The following is a 15,209-nucleotide window of genomic DNA, read 5'->3' on the forward strand; positions in this document are numbered from 1 at the left end:
CTCCTAGTCTCTTATATCACAAATTCAGTTTTACTATTTCACTCCTCCCTGTACTTCACCTCACAAATCCAATTTGTTGTGAAATATTGTCAGTTACCTCCACTATATCTCTTGAATCTGCTTTTTACCACTCATACAGCAACTGTGCTAATTCAGATCCTCATCTGAACTACTGCAATAGCCTTCAAAGTGGTTTCCTTACCTCAAGATTTCCCTATTATAATTCATCCTCTATCTAGCTGCCAAGTTTTGTTTTTCATTTAAAGCATAAATCTGATTTTCCTACCCCTACCCACCCTCCTTTCAATCAGCTCCTGTAATTCCCTATTTCTTCTAAGATCAAATATAAAATCTTTTATTAGACATTTAATGAGTTTCATGACATGGACCTTTCTTAAAAATTTTTTTGTTTTTCTTACACCATAGTTCCCTTCCAACATTCTATGATTTATCTAAACTTGACTGCTTGCAATTCCTAGATCATGGAAATAACACTCCATCTTGGGTCTCTGCACCTTTGTACTGTCCCTATGTCTAGAATGATCTACCCCATTATTTCTAAATCTTAAGCTCCTTGGCTTTCTTTGATACTTATTTCAAATCCCAAATCTGCAGAAGCTTTGTCTGATCCCCCAACTTCTATTTCTTTCCTCTTTTGAATTACTCTAATATATTCTTTATATATCTTCTATGTACTTATACCTGGTTATTTTGATTTCTCCAGTATTAGAATGTAAGCTTCTTGAGAAAAGGGACTATTTTTTTTGTTTACTTTTCCTGCATCCCCAGTGCTTAGCATGATGTCTGCCTCAAAGTAAGTGTTTAAAAAAAAATTCTTGTTGAATAATTGACTACTTAGAATGTAATGAGTCCCAAAGCCCATTCGTATGGGATTCTGTCTTCCTTGGTGGAAATCAATATAGTACCTGTGCAAGAGATACAGGGGAGTTGGTGAAAGAGGGAGAGAAGAAAACTCTTGAGACCCTGCAATCCCAGATACCCTTGTCTCTCAGGTTTTCATGCTACTTTGCTTAGTTATATCATCCTGTCTGCAATCCTGGCCCCCAAGTTGTCATGATTCAAAATTTCAATTGGGAGTTTGAAGGTCCTATAAGGATCACCTCTGTCACCTGAAAGTGAGTAGGAAAAATAACATAGAAGAGAAACAAGCTAACAAAATTACTCTGCCCCCTTTCTGGGAGCCAAGGTAAAACATGGAGCAAAAGAGAAACAAATCCTTTCCCTCTCACTGGTTCAGTTTATGTCATTTGTGCTTTGGGTGAACCAGGATCTTTGCCCTTTGGTCAAGCACAGGAAAGAAAGCAGCAGAAAAGAATGAAGACCAAAAAGAGAGCAAGTGCCCCAGTCTCCTCAATTTTAGAGAAGCAGACATACAGTCAAAGGAGGTTGTCTCCATATATGTAGAGGGGACAAAGAGTCCTCCATGTTAGACAATCTGGACATACTCCAAAGGTTCCTAAGGAGCATCTCAGTGTTGGTGAACTGGACATACCTAGACTATCCTGAGTTACATAATTTTCCATGTATATATCTTGTATGTGCCGGTTACTTAAATTTGTCTCCTGAATTAGAATGTGAGCTTCTTAAGAGCAAGGACAGAGTTTTTTCCCCTTAGCACAGTGCCTGACTGAAAGTGCTTGAAAATTCCTGTTGAGAGACTAATTGATTAATTACTTGTATATGCAGTTCTATTCTAGTAGATGCTAGAACTTAGAGGAGAGAGTTGTGGAATATTGTGGAAATAGTGTTGGATTGGGAGTCAGATGACATACCTTCAATCCTCTTTTCTCCCATTGTCCCTTAGACAAATCACTTAACCAACTTGAACCTCATCTGTACAATGAGGAGGATGCATTAGATGGAGTCTAAGGTTTCATTTGATTCTGTCATTTTGGACTTTGAGTTTTAGTGTCTTGCACAGAACTTGGCAATTAATAGTAACTTAAGAAATACTTGTTGACTTGAAGGATGGACATAGCTTAGTTCTGAAAATGGGTCATGGATAATGGTAATATGACTTCTAAGACTGGTCTCTTTTTCTCCATAAAAATACAACTCTAGGCAGAAGAAATAAACCAACAGGAAGGATAACCAGATTTGAGAGGGTCTCTCCCTTTCTCTCTCTCTCTTCCTTCCTTCCTTTTTTTCTTCTTTTCTTCCCACTGAACTTTTTCTGGGAAGAAACAAAAGACTTCAATCTGACAACTTTTCTGAATACACAATTCCCTTCAAAATACTTTATAAAAGTCCTGATTTAAAAAGTATGTTTAATTTCTTCTTTTTTGGAAAAGGGAATTGTTCAAGTGTCTATTAAAAACACAGATTATTTTTGGATCCTGGAGACAAAATGTGACTACAATTCAGAGCTTTTAAAATATAGAACAGGAGCTTTATCCTTTCAGACAAACTCTGGTTAATGCTCATTTGAATTTTTAAGTATTAAGTTGGCCTCTGTGAATTCCTGTATTGATCCCTGAACATAGCAAAATGAAGCAAAAGAAGATGCTTGCAAAGAAAAAAAAGAGAAAAGTGATAAAACTCACATGGACTACATAGCATAGTGTCTATAGAAGTCACATTTTTTTCTTTAACTAAAGAGAAAAGGGTCAAAATTCGGTATTTCATAATTTGGGACTATGGATTTCTTTCCAAAAGGTAATTACCTATTTTAAAAGTGATGAGGAACAAAAGAACTATGAGTGAGGCTGTAAAATCTTGATTCTGTACTTCATTCTATCACAAACCTAAACCTCAGGGAATTTATATTGTATATTAAATATACATGTACATATAAATATATCCATACACATATTTGTATGTTTGTGTGTATACATACATGTATATACATATACACTTATATGTATCCATGTACACATAAATGTATACACACATATACATGCACACCAAATCCAGTGATCTCCATCACCTGAAGGCCAAAGAAATTAGATTAGAAGTCTTCCCCCATGGTTCTTCATTACCCTTCAGGGTATTAGGTGTCTCTCAGCTCTCTAACAATGACTCCAGCCCCCATCAATGGTGTTCCCTTAAAGTTCCATAAGTCTGTAGAAGTCAGATTAGCTTTTACATAAAAATATTTATTCAGAATGGAAAATCACAAGTATACAAATTTACTCCTCTAACACATAGGAGGCATAATCCTCCTCCTACTGCACCACCTCAGACTCCAGGAGGGGAAGAGGATCAATTTCAAAACTTACTTCAGTTACTATAAAGCACAATCCCAATTCCAAGTCCAAAACACACCTTCCTTGCACCACCTCACTTGTAATCTTGGCCCTAGTGGTTCAATGACTTGAATACCTGGCCCCATGCAGATCGCATCAGTACCTAAAACTGAAGGCAAACAATGTAGAACAAACCCACCAGGTTCTATTTCTTGATGACAGAATAAAAAGAGCACAGAAATAATATCTTTTGCCCTCTTAAAGGTTGACATGGTGTTCATACTGGATGCATTAGATAGTGGGTAGAAATACTGATAGTCGGTAGAAAGGTAAATGGACAAAAAGGGCTACAGCTGAAAAGAGAGTGAATGGCTTAGTTTCTCCAGTTTTAAAGACACCGGAAGCCAATCAAAGGAGGCTATCTCCATTCATATGTTAGGCAAATTGGGCAGGCTAAATGTTCTCCTTAAGGGCATTTTCCTGTTTGAATTCCAAATGCCAAGAAGAAAGGGTTCCATATCTATTATATATAATAGAGATTAATATTGCATAGGTAGATAGTGTAATGAATACAATACCAGACCTGGAGTCAAGAAGATCTGAGTTCATATCTGACCTCAAATATTATCTGTGTGACCCTTGGCAAATCACTTAATGCTGTTTGTCTCAGTTTTCACCTCTGTAAAACCAGTTGGAGAAGGAATGAAAGACCACTCTCGTATCTTTGCCCAAAAAGCCCCAAAAATGGTCATGAAAAGTTGGACACAATGTGTGTGTGTGTATAATCTTTGTTATATATGTATACATATATATATATATATATATATATATATCACATATTTAGAGATAATAGATGCATCTATGTCATATATATGATGGATACATACTTGTTTCACATAGATATATGTGTGTGTATATATTATATGTATGTATATGATGTGACATACACACAAAATATATCTATCTGTCTCACATCTCTCTATCTCTCTCTTCTTCCTTCAGCATTTTAGCATGGTAGCAATTGACCTTTTACAAATCAGAGTCCTGCTTCTATGATCGCTTCAAAGAAAAATGTTAGAACTAGATGTGCAGTTGGAGATTATGTTCCCAACTCTCTCATCTTATAGGCAAGAAAACTGAGATACAGAGAAATGAAGTGATTCTTCCCCGGTCACACAGCCTATTACATCTTATTAGGGACACAGCTCAGAATCAACCCCTCAACAACCAGTAATACCTTTCTTAGTTCTCTATTCATTATTCCATCTTATCTAATGCCAAAAAGCAGAATCAAGTCTATACTGGAAGGTTTTCCCTTAAAGAAAATCAATAATGGATAATATGCCCAGCAAAAACTCTTGCATGGTTCCCATGAAATTTTAAAAAATCATAAAAATCGATAGCCCTAGGAGACTATCAGCATTATTTCTGTATGTATTTCTGTATGTATTTATATATGTGCTTTAGTGCATTTTTCATATAGCAAAATTACCCCTGTTTTAAGTTGTGTGCTTGTAAGTGTAATATATACTAAATTGCAAAAATAAAACTACTTAGCTTCACTTCAGAGCTTCTACCAAATAATTCAGGATATCTGACTAAAGTAAGGAGGCTGAGCATCCCAGCCACACACCCAAATCAGGATCATGAGCACCAAACAACATTTTGCATCCATTGAGCAGCTGCCACTAACAGACTATTTATTGAGGACAATGGAGAGATTGATTTGCTATTCTCTGAACCCCCTGAGATGAGACCAATCATAACATTTTCTCGACTATCGAGAAAAAAAATGATTCATAGCAATTTTGTGCTGGGAAAGCACTAATTTGTAGACTGCCAAATACCAGTTCCTTCTATTTGATATAACTCAGGCAAAACAGAGGCAGGGAAAGCTTTTGTTGCTTTTGTTTTAGTTTTTCTCCAAAGAGCCAATGAACCAAGAAACTCTGGATACTGATTGTTTTCTTAGGTTCTGTGCGTTTAATTATTGGGATTACTCCTAAGGCTTAACCATACCAAGCCAGCCCAGGCTGGATAAAATATTTGATTTACACTGGGCTGGTGAAACATTTTCATAAGCAATAATATATAATCATTAGAGCCCAGAGGGTAGCCCTATATTAGCAAATATTCTGGGAGCAGTGATTAGGTGGGACTCTGATTTATTATGTATCCTTGTTCTCACTAAGGAGAGAATATGTGACTTAATCCCTGTGAAAGGAAATTTGAGAGGTGGAGGTGAGGAAGGAATATATTCTAGGTATGTGGCAAAAAAATGGAGACAGGAGACAGAATGGTCAAAGTAGAAAGCATCAAACAGGTTAGTTTACCATTTCGCTGGTGTGTAGAGAGAGTAATATATGTGAAAGACAGTGATATGAAATAAGACTGGAAATTATCTTCCTAGACACAGATTTATGCAGACAGTTGTCAGACTATACTACTTTAAAGCCAATTTCTCCCTCACAGTTATGTCTGTTACTGCTATCCCCACTAAAATGAAGAAAAACAAAAAACAAGTTGTGATATGAGTAGAACTACTGTTTACCTGCTCATGTCCATGCCATATCATGTGTTATAATCTATTTCCTTTGAGTAGTTTTGGTATCATTGGGTTAAAACACTAGGAAGGACCACGTCCTTAAATGCTACCCTTTACAATTGTCCTAGAGTAAGGGGTTCTTAACCATTTTTGTGACATGGATTCCTTTGCTAGTCTGGTAAAACCTATGAGCCCTTCTTTAATGTCTTCAAATGCATAAAAAAAATGTAGTATAGCAAAGAAAAACAATCATGCTAAATACAGTATTTTGTTTTTTTTTTTTAAGTTAATGGGCTACAGGTTTCGAACACCAAATCTAGAGCTAAAACTTCAGAAAAGGTGTCAACAGTGATATTTTTTTTTGCATTAACTGTTGTTCCTCATCTGTCCTACCACTAAAACTGTGGCTCCTTCTTGCTCTGAACTTCTCAGACTGTATGAAAATACCGATGTAGTTTATATGTATTTAATATCTTTACTTTATTTAAAATTTTTTTAGCATAATGACATTTTTACTTCTCCATTCTTAAGCATTGGATATACGAGTTTTTCTTGTTGAGTTTTGCTTGTTGCTTTTTTGATTTTTGCTATTATAAATAAACCTGGTATCAGTTTTTTTTTTTTAACACATACTAGCCTCTTCTCTGTCTCTGTTTCTTTTTCTGTCTCTTCCTTTTTTTCCTCTCTCACTTTCTCTGTGTTTCTCTTTCTAGTTCTGTCTCTCTGTCTTTGTCTCCTTAATTATTGTAATATTCTTTTTTTTTTCCACTGGTAGTGAGGCTGTATTGATGATAAAGTGAGCGGCATTGTTTTTGGTGTAGAAGCTGACTAGGAGGTAGAGTACAATGGGAGAAATATTGAGAAACTTTCTGGAGGAGGTGAATTGGAGACCATAGACCATCTGCTTCTAATATGTCAGGAGCCAGGCCTTGTCATGGTTGGGAGTCTCAAAGGCTATCCCCTTCACATTGTATAGTCAGGTTATGGATGACACTGATCAAGGTCCAGACAACTGGGATGTTGAAGACGGGGATGCTAAGCAGAACTACATGCAGAAACCCTAGCAAGATGATGCAGGCCAGCCAGATGCCTCATCTGTTTATCACTCATGTGTTAGGGTTCACCTTGCTGTGGGCCACCCCAGCATTCATCTTGCTACAATAGTGAGTCAGGAGCTCAACTCATCTTAGCTTCTCTTTGCTTTGGTCTGCCTCCCTCAGTTACTGTTTTGGTGACTACAATGAACTTTGAACTTGGGAGGAGGAGGAGGAGAAGGCGCTTCTCTGGTATAATGAAGCCTGGTAACTCCAAGCGCAACTCCTGCCAGCTGCAAGTTTGGCTATTTTACCTTGCCGTCCTGTTGTTCATAATATGAATTTTTGTTGTTGTTTTTGCTTGTTGTGTTTTTTTAAACAGTTACTATCAGTAAACCAACTATCCATATTTTCCCCACTTTGTTTTTATATCTGTCTCCGTCTTTCACTCTCTGCCTCTGTCTCCCTCTTCCATCTTTTAATAAAAGGGAAAGTACATACTGTTGAAGCAGCTATATGAAGCAGGGTATAGAGAGCTGGGTCTCTAGTAAGAAAGACTTGAGTTGAAATCCAGTCTCAGGGACCCACTAGTTTTGTGACTGAAAGTCACTTTACCCTGTCCCCCCTAAGTTTCCTCATCTGTACAATGAACTGGAGAGAAAATGTCAAATCACTCTAGTACCTTTACCAAGAAAACCCCAAATAAGATCATAAAGAGTTAGACATGATTAAAAAATGAATAAACAACATATTTTAATAACTAATATGGAAGGTACCATTTCATGATATTAACGGAAAGCTTGCTAAACTTGGAATCTTAGAACCTGGGTTCAGATTGCAACTCAGATATAAAGTACTTGTACAACTTGTACAACTAACAACTTCTCTGAGCCTTAGTTCACTCATTTATGTCATGAAAGAGTCTGAACTATATGATCAGTACTCTAAATCTATGATTTTATGTAGTTCTTAAACTAGAATCCTGATGTTAGAGAATATGAACATTTTGCCACTCTAAATGTATGTGAACACATGGCACAAATTGTTAATATAGCACATGGGAAAAACCTAAACTAGAACAAGATTCAAAAATAAAATGTTTTGGATCATTTATTCAAAGTAAATTTATGGAGTATATATTATGCACACATGGATAATATGGTCTATAAAAACAAACATATGCTGAAAACATTAAAATACAGGATATCTTATGATGAAGTACAAAGACTGATAGATAACTATTATAGGATTTCAGTGGAGAAATTGTTTCTGACTGTAATAATTGTGAAGGATTACATAAGATAGACCTCAATGGATGGATAAGTTTTATATAAGTATGTGTGTGGGAAGATATGGTATAGTCAAAGAGAGAGAAGAGAAAGAATATATACATATTCTTATGTATTTGTATATGTACATATATATTCATGCATATATATGTTCATACACATATACATATGTGTACATGCATGTATATATACCTATGTATGTATGCACACATATATTATACACACATGGGGAATAAAGGTATACAATAGCCTTAAGTAGAAGATGTGAATACATTTGTCCTATAAGCAATAGGGAATCAGTGAAGGTTTTTGAGACTGAGAGGGTTATGATTGAAAATGGATTTTGGGAAGACTAATCTGACTACTGCATGCAACATGACCAGGATGGGAAAAACTGGAGGTTGATAATTCATCTTAGGAGACTATTTCAATAATAGAGACATAGAATGAAGACTGACTGAACCATGGTGGTGTCTGTATCTTTTCTACTGTACTACAAGTTTCTTGAGGGCAGGATTCACACTTAATTTACCTTTGTATCCCTAAGCACTTAGCACAGTGTTTTGCTTTTTCATAAATAAGTGCCTGAAAATGTTGAATTGAATTTATTTGTTTCAAATGACGCATCTATAAAACTTGATGCGGTGAAAGTGATTAACATAATTCCAATGTTATAATCTTGGATAAGAAAGAGATTTTTGTTAATAAAAAAATAGGAAGTCAGTAGAGCATACTAATTTTATGGGGAAAAGTAATCTTTCAATAAGTGTCTTTTAAATTCCTGCTTTTTTCCAGACATTGATAGATATTGGGGATACAGATACAATAAGAAAAGAAAGAAACAAACCTATCCCTCTTTACATGGAGCTTACATCTTCAGAGAGTCATTAATTTTTTTAAACATATTGAAATTAATATGATTACAAGATTTTGCAATGGAAATCTATATAGTTAGATTAAGGAAGGGATTTCAGTCAGGGTCAAGGACAAGTATATGAATTATTGTATAGGAGTGATGATTGCCTCCCCAAGAATGGATGATTTCTAAGGGAGGGGAATGGAAAGCAAAAACTGATGAGAATAGAGGGTTTATATAGCCTTGATACATATATACCAAGGTATATAGCCTTGGTGGAAGAAAAGCAAGTGAAGAAAACAGAAAAAGTCATAGAGATAAGAATGGAAGCACATGAGTAGACCATTTTTAGAAGAGTACAACATCAATTCATGGAGATGTGGTCATTATAATTACCCAGAGTTCAGTTCATCATGGTTTTTATTTACATGGTGGCAGTAAATATGCATATTGCTCTCCTGGTTCTCCATACTTCATTTTTAATCAATTAACATGAGTTGTCCATTGGAGATCTTTTTGTAATTTGAATGGAGAATACATAAGAATACTGTACTTTATTTAAAAGGGAAATCATAGATTTAGAGGTAGAAGCAAGGGGATACTCATAAATGTTTAACTATAGGCTCTCTGAGGGGGGTTCAGTATTCATGGCATACTTCTAGGTTTAATATGCATTATTAAATTTTTCCATCATTTCTTTAAAGCTATACAATTTAGAAATCAACAAATCAATATAACTTATGGTCTTTGTGGATTGCACTTTCACACTGAAATTTTAGCAATGGTATAAGCTGGCTACAGCACACAAGGAACCTTGAAGACCATTTAGTTCAATCTTCTCATCTTCCAAATGAAGAAAGAGGCACAAAGAGGTTAAGTTTCATGAGATCACAAAGATGGTAAGTGGCAGAGGTAGTATTTAAATATATGGTTCTCTGATTCTAACGCTACTATTCTTTCTAAGCTATAATGTTGAAATAAAAGATGTGAAGATAAGATTTTTTTTAAACATTCCTGCCAGAAACTCTGGTTTCAGAGAAATTATCTAAAGCAGACATGCAAAATTGACAGTAGGTAGAGGCCAAAGTTAAAACAGGCTAAATTTCTTCAGGCCACAGATAGATTTTGAGTGACTCACTTTCTAGTAAAGTTATAATTAATGATAAAACTATTTTGCAAATAAATCATATTTTTAAAAGGAAAACTTCAATTAATATCAATTAGTTAAATTAGTTAAGATTTTTATTTATCAAGAAATCATATTAATGTTAAAAAATGTTACTGCGCTAAACAGGATATATCCAGAAACTGCAATCAGCAAACATACTTTATGAAGTCACCTTCTCTAAAAGATTTACCAATAGCAACAATTTCTTTAGAAATCTGAAAACTAGCCTTAGTAGCCGTCTCATTTTCTGAGTTTACTTTCTTGAAAAAAAACCTTTTTTTCCCCTCTGAGATTTTTCAACAATTTGGATGCTTTAGTTTTTCATTAATGTTCCTTTTGCTTGATTCAGGATGTTTTGATTCAAAACGACAATGGGGGTTGTATTCTTTCTGAAAGGTTATTACTTCTCAGCAAACAAAGCACAGTATGTCTCTCATGTAAGTAAACAAGTATTTGTCCAAATCCAGATTGAACACTCTACGTTCTAGGTAGATATTGCATCACTTTTTCTCATCTATTTTACAAAGTCTCCCCAAAAACTTTAATGCTAGAACCAAAACAATTTCCACAACAACTGCTCACATACAAAGAAATACTGAATTGACTGCGTGACCTCAGAGAGTGCGGCAGACACTCGTGTAACTTGGAGGGCAGCTGTGCAGTGAGGGAGGAGAAGAAGCTCTCACTTCATTGCTGCTCCTTATATAGCAGGTATCAGCTGTATTGGCGTATTGCTGCACTCACTTTGTCCCTGTTCAATGCTAGTAACAATCAAAAACAAAGCAAGAACATATGACTCTCATTCTTCTCAGACTAGAGACAGAATGATGATGGTTGGTTGTTACAAGTCACATGATAATCAGGAAAGAGTGTGCAGTGGCAACTCACCTGTCAAGTTACATGATGGGCAAAATAGTGACTACTGAAAGGCAGGTAAATGAGGATTGGATAAAGCACTTGTTATATCTTTACTTACTTCCACATCCTCTGCATTATTTTTCAGGCCAACCAAAATTATTTGGTAGGCTAAAAGCAGCGCATTTGTCATACGTTGTGCAGACCTGACCTAAAGGAAGTGTTCAGAAGATGAATGAGTTACACTAATATGGTCAATATTTGATCCTTGGACTCTGTTATCACTGTTTAGTCATTTCAGTGGTGTTATTCAACTCACTGTGACCCCATTTTTTGGGCAAAGATTCTGGATTGGTATGCCATTTCCTTCTTCAAGTCATATTACACATGAGGAAACTGAGACAAACAGAGTTAAATGACTAGCTTCACAGAGCTAGTAAGTTTATGAGGCTGGATTTGATCTTAGGGAGATGAGTCTTTCTGAATCCAGGACTGGTGCTTTATCCACTCTGCAATCTTCCTGCCCCCTTATTAACTTGTTATGTAAGTTTGCCCAAAGAGGAACTTAACTGAAAAATAATTGTCTACCTACCTATAAGTTCAAATATGTTTTTTTTTATTAGATCGTGTAATTCAGTCCCTGTATAATAGCATTAGGAATGACAATTTCCTTTCTTAAATACCAGTGTGTCTTATTCCAAAGGTGCTTTAATTTAATTTTTTTTTTTTTTGCGGAATTGAATAAAATGCTTACTTTTTTCAATTGACAATACTCACAACAATGCTTATCTTGCTCACGCATAAAGAGTTTATTATTGTTGTTGATGTTGTGGGTATGTGATTTTAAAGTTCATTTTTTCATATTTACTAGGGAGGAATTTTTAACAGATCAAAACAAAATCATAAATTTTCTGTCTTAAAAATCAAGCTGTTTCTGAAAGTATGCCTCTTGCCTCCATGTCCTATATGCACCTAAATTTGTGAAACAAATTTAATTCTTTTTGACAGGTCATTAACTTCAGCACAGATACCATCATTAGAATACTTTATCAAGCACTGAAGGGAAAGAGAGGCAAAAATTTATAGGGGAAATAGAGAAGAGATAGTTGTAAATGGCTGACTAAGATTAAAATTGATTTTGAGAGTGGCAAAATACAGGACTTTAATTCATCGAATTTAAGCTAAATTTGAGTCTTGCTGTTAGTAAACTGAAAACATAAATAAGTATGGGATTTAAAGTAAATTTAAGAAAAAGTGGTATTTCCCCCAGTATAGTCACAGAATAGGATAAAAAAAAAAAAAACACCTTTAATACTCTTGAAGAAGCAGTATGGTATAGTGGATTTAGACTCAGGGCAACTGGACTCATGTCCTGATTCCAGCACCTATCTGAAGTAGCCTGTTGTTACTTTATCTATCCTGGATTTCCTCCATGATAAATTCAGAGGGTTGGTTTTGATTATCTCTAAGATAATTTCTAACTTTAAGTCTCTGGTCTCATCATTTAAAAGAAACTGTATTGTTTGGAAGTTCCCAATAAGTGCTAGGAAAATACAAACACTACTTCCTCCCCTCAGTAGAATGTATTAAGTTTCTTCAGGTTGGAGACTTGGAAATGATTTCTGGAAGTAAGAATACTGGGATATGAGAGTTCATCAACAAGCACTTATTAAGTACTTACTGTATGCTTACTTATGATGACACAGATGCTTTATGCAATGTGGAGAAACTATAATTTCTGTGTGGTGTAATGGGAAATCCAGTTATTTTGCTTTTACATATGCTATTACAGAGGGTTAGAACATGATTCTTCACTGCAACAATTGTTGAATTCTGATTCATCCTTTAAAACCAAACCCCAAAGGTACTTTTTTCATAAAGTCTTCAACAATTCTCCCAATTGTGTGAAAATAATGACAATAATAGTGACAATAAGTGGGTTACTTATAATGTATCTCCAAACAGTACTGAGAGGTAACAATCACACAATACTTTGGCATGCACTTCATGGGGTGATCAGGGAGGACTAGTACATCTAATGTGAGGGCTTGCCAACCCTTTCTCAGGGCTTTTTATTTATGTTTTGTGTCTGTCTTTTACTCAACTCTCACCTGTGGCTCCAAGAAGCTGTCATATACCCAGTAGCCACAGGCTTGTTAAACCATCTTGGAAAAAGGGATAAACCAGGTTGAAGGTAACTGAAAGGACTCAAACCCATTTGTGAGTCAGCGGGATGGCTACCCCTAGCATATGAAGACTTGCCCTCCTGGAATGGGTAGAGGAGAACAGTATGCTCTAATGGTCATGAAGGCAGCTGATGTAGTTACTGTGGAGTGCCTGGAGTTTAGTCAGACATCTAAGATGCCAAGGCCATCCATTGCAAACTGGGCTACTCTGGGTCTACCAAACAGTAGATTGCTATATTCCTAGACTACTGCATCTTAAGAACCAAAACTATTCCACTGGTCTATCCCATTGTTTCTCAGCCTGTACCAAGCAGTTTTCATGATTGCTGTTTTATAATACAATTTAAGATCTGGTATGCCTAGACTACCTTCCCTATCACTTCCTGTCATTATTTCCTTTGATATTCTGTACCTTTGGTTTTTCCAGATGAATTTTGATATTTTTTCTAGCTCTATGGAATATTTTTGGTAGTTTGATTAGTATGACACTGAATAAGTAAATTAATTTAGGTATAATTGTCATATTATTCTATTAGGTAAGCCTACTCTTGATTAACTGAAATTTTTTTTCAATTATTTAGATCTAACTTAATTTGTGCAAAAAGTGTTTTGTATTTGTGCTCACATACTCACTGGATTTATTTGGGCCAGTAGACTTCCACATATTTCATAATGTCTACGGTAACATCAAATGGGATTTCTCTTTCTATCTTTTGCTGTTGGTCTTTGTTAGTAAATACACACGTACACACACACACACACACAAATGCAGATAATTTACGTGGGCTTATTTTGTATTCTGCAAGCTTGTTAAAGTTGTTAATTATTTCAATTAGTTTTTGAATTGATTCTCTAGGATTCTAAGTGTATCATCATATTGCCTGCAAAGAATGATAAATTAGTTTCTTTTTACCTATTTCAATTCCTTCTATTGCTTTTTCTTCTCTTATTACTAAAGATAATTTTTAATGCCATATTGAATAACAGTGGTGATAATGGAGATCCTTTTTTTGTCCCCCATCTTATTGGAAAGGCACCTAGCTTATCCGCATTACACTTAATGCTAACAGATGGTTTTGGGTAGATGCTACCTATTTTAAGGAAGCCGCTATTTATTTCTATGTTCTCCAATATTTTCAATAGGAATGAATTTAGTACTTTTAAAAAGATTTTTCTTTATCTATTGAGATGATCATATAGTTTCTGTTAGTTTTATTGTTGATATGATCAATCATGTTGTTAGTTTCCTTAATATTGAAGCACCCCTGCATTCCTAGTATAAAATCTACCTGATCAAAGTGTATTCTTGTCATGATCAGTTGATGTAATCATTTTGTTACTTATTTAAAATTTTTGCATTTATATTCATTAGGGAAATTGGTCTATAACTTTTTTTTTGTCTGTTTTGGCTCTTTTCAGTTTAGGCATCAACTCCGTATTTGTATCATAGAAAGAATTTAGTAGGACTCCTTCTTCTCCAATTTTCCCAAATAGTCTACATAGCATTGAAATTAACTGTTTTTTAAATGTTTGATAAAATTCTCTTGTCAATCCATCTGGCCCCAGGAGATTTTTTTCCTAGGAAGTTCATTGATGACTTGTTCAATTTCTTTTTTTGAGATGGTGTTATTTATGTATTTTGTTTCCTCTTTTGTTAATCTGGATAATTTATATTTGTGTAAATATTCATCCATTTCACTAAGACTGTCAAATTTATGGGCATACAGTTGGGCAAAATAATTTCTAATTATTGTTTTAATTTCCTTTTCATTGAAGATGAATTCAACCTTTTCATTTTTGATACTGATAGTTTGGTTTTGTTCTTTCTTTTTTTTAAATCAAATTTATCAAAGGTTTATCAATTTTATTGCTTTTTTTCATAAAAATTAGCTCTTGGTTTTATTTACTATGTCAATAGTTTTCTTAATTTCAATTTTATTAATCTCTCCTTTGGTTTTCAGAATTTCTCATTTGTTATTTAATTGGAGATTTTCAATTTGTTCTTTTACAAGCTTTTTCAGTTGCATGCCCAATTCATTGATCTCCTTTTTTTCTATTTTATTGTTGTAT

The 15,209-nt window shown here is 34.8% G+C and overlaps 1 pseudogene; it reads right to left on the minus strand.

Annotated features, from left to right (window-relative positions):
* Positions 1–5,693: 5,693 nt before the first annotated feature.
* Positions 5,694–6,902, minus strand: LOC140522835 (ORM1-like protein 2 pseudogene; annotated as a pseudogene).
* Between the last annotated feature and the right edge of the window lie 8,307 nt (positions 6,903–15,209).

The sequence above is a fragment of the Notamacropus eugenii genome, chromosome 2 (assembly GCF_028372415.1).
Source record: "Notamacropus eugenii isolate mMacEug1 chromosome 2, mMacEug1.pri_v2, whole genome shotgun sequence".
In the NCBI taxonomy this organism is placed as follows: domain Eukaryota; kingdom Metazoa; phylum Chordata; class Mammalia; order Diprotodontia; family Macropodidae; genus Notamacropus; species Notamacropus eugenii.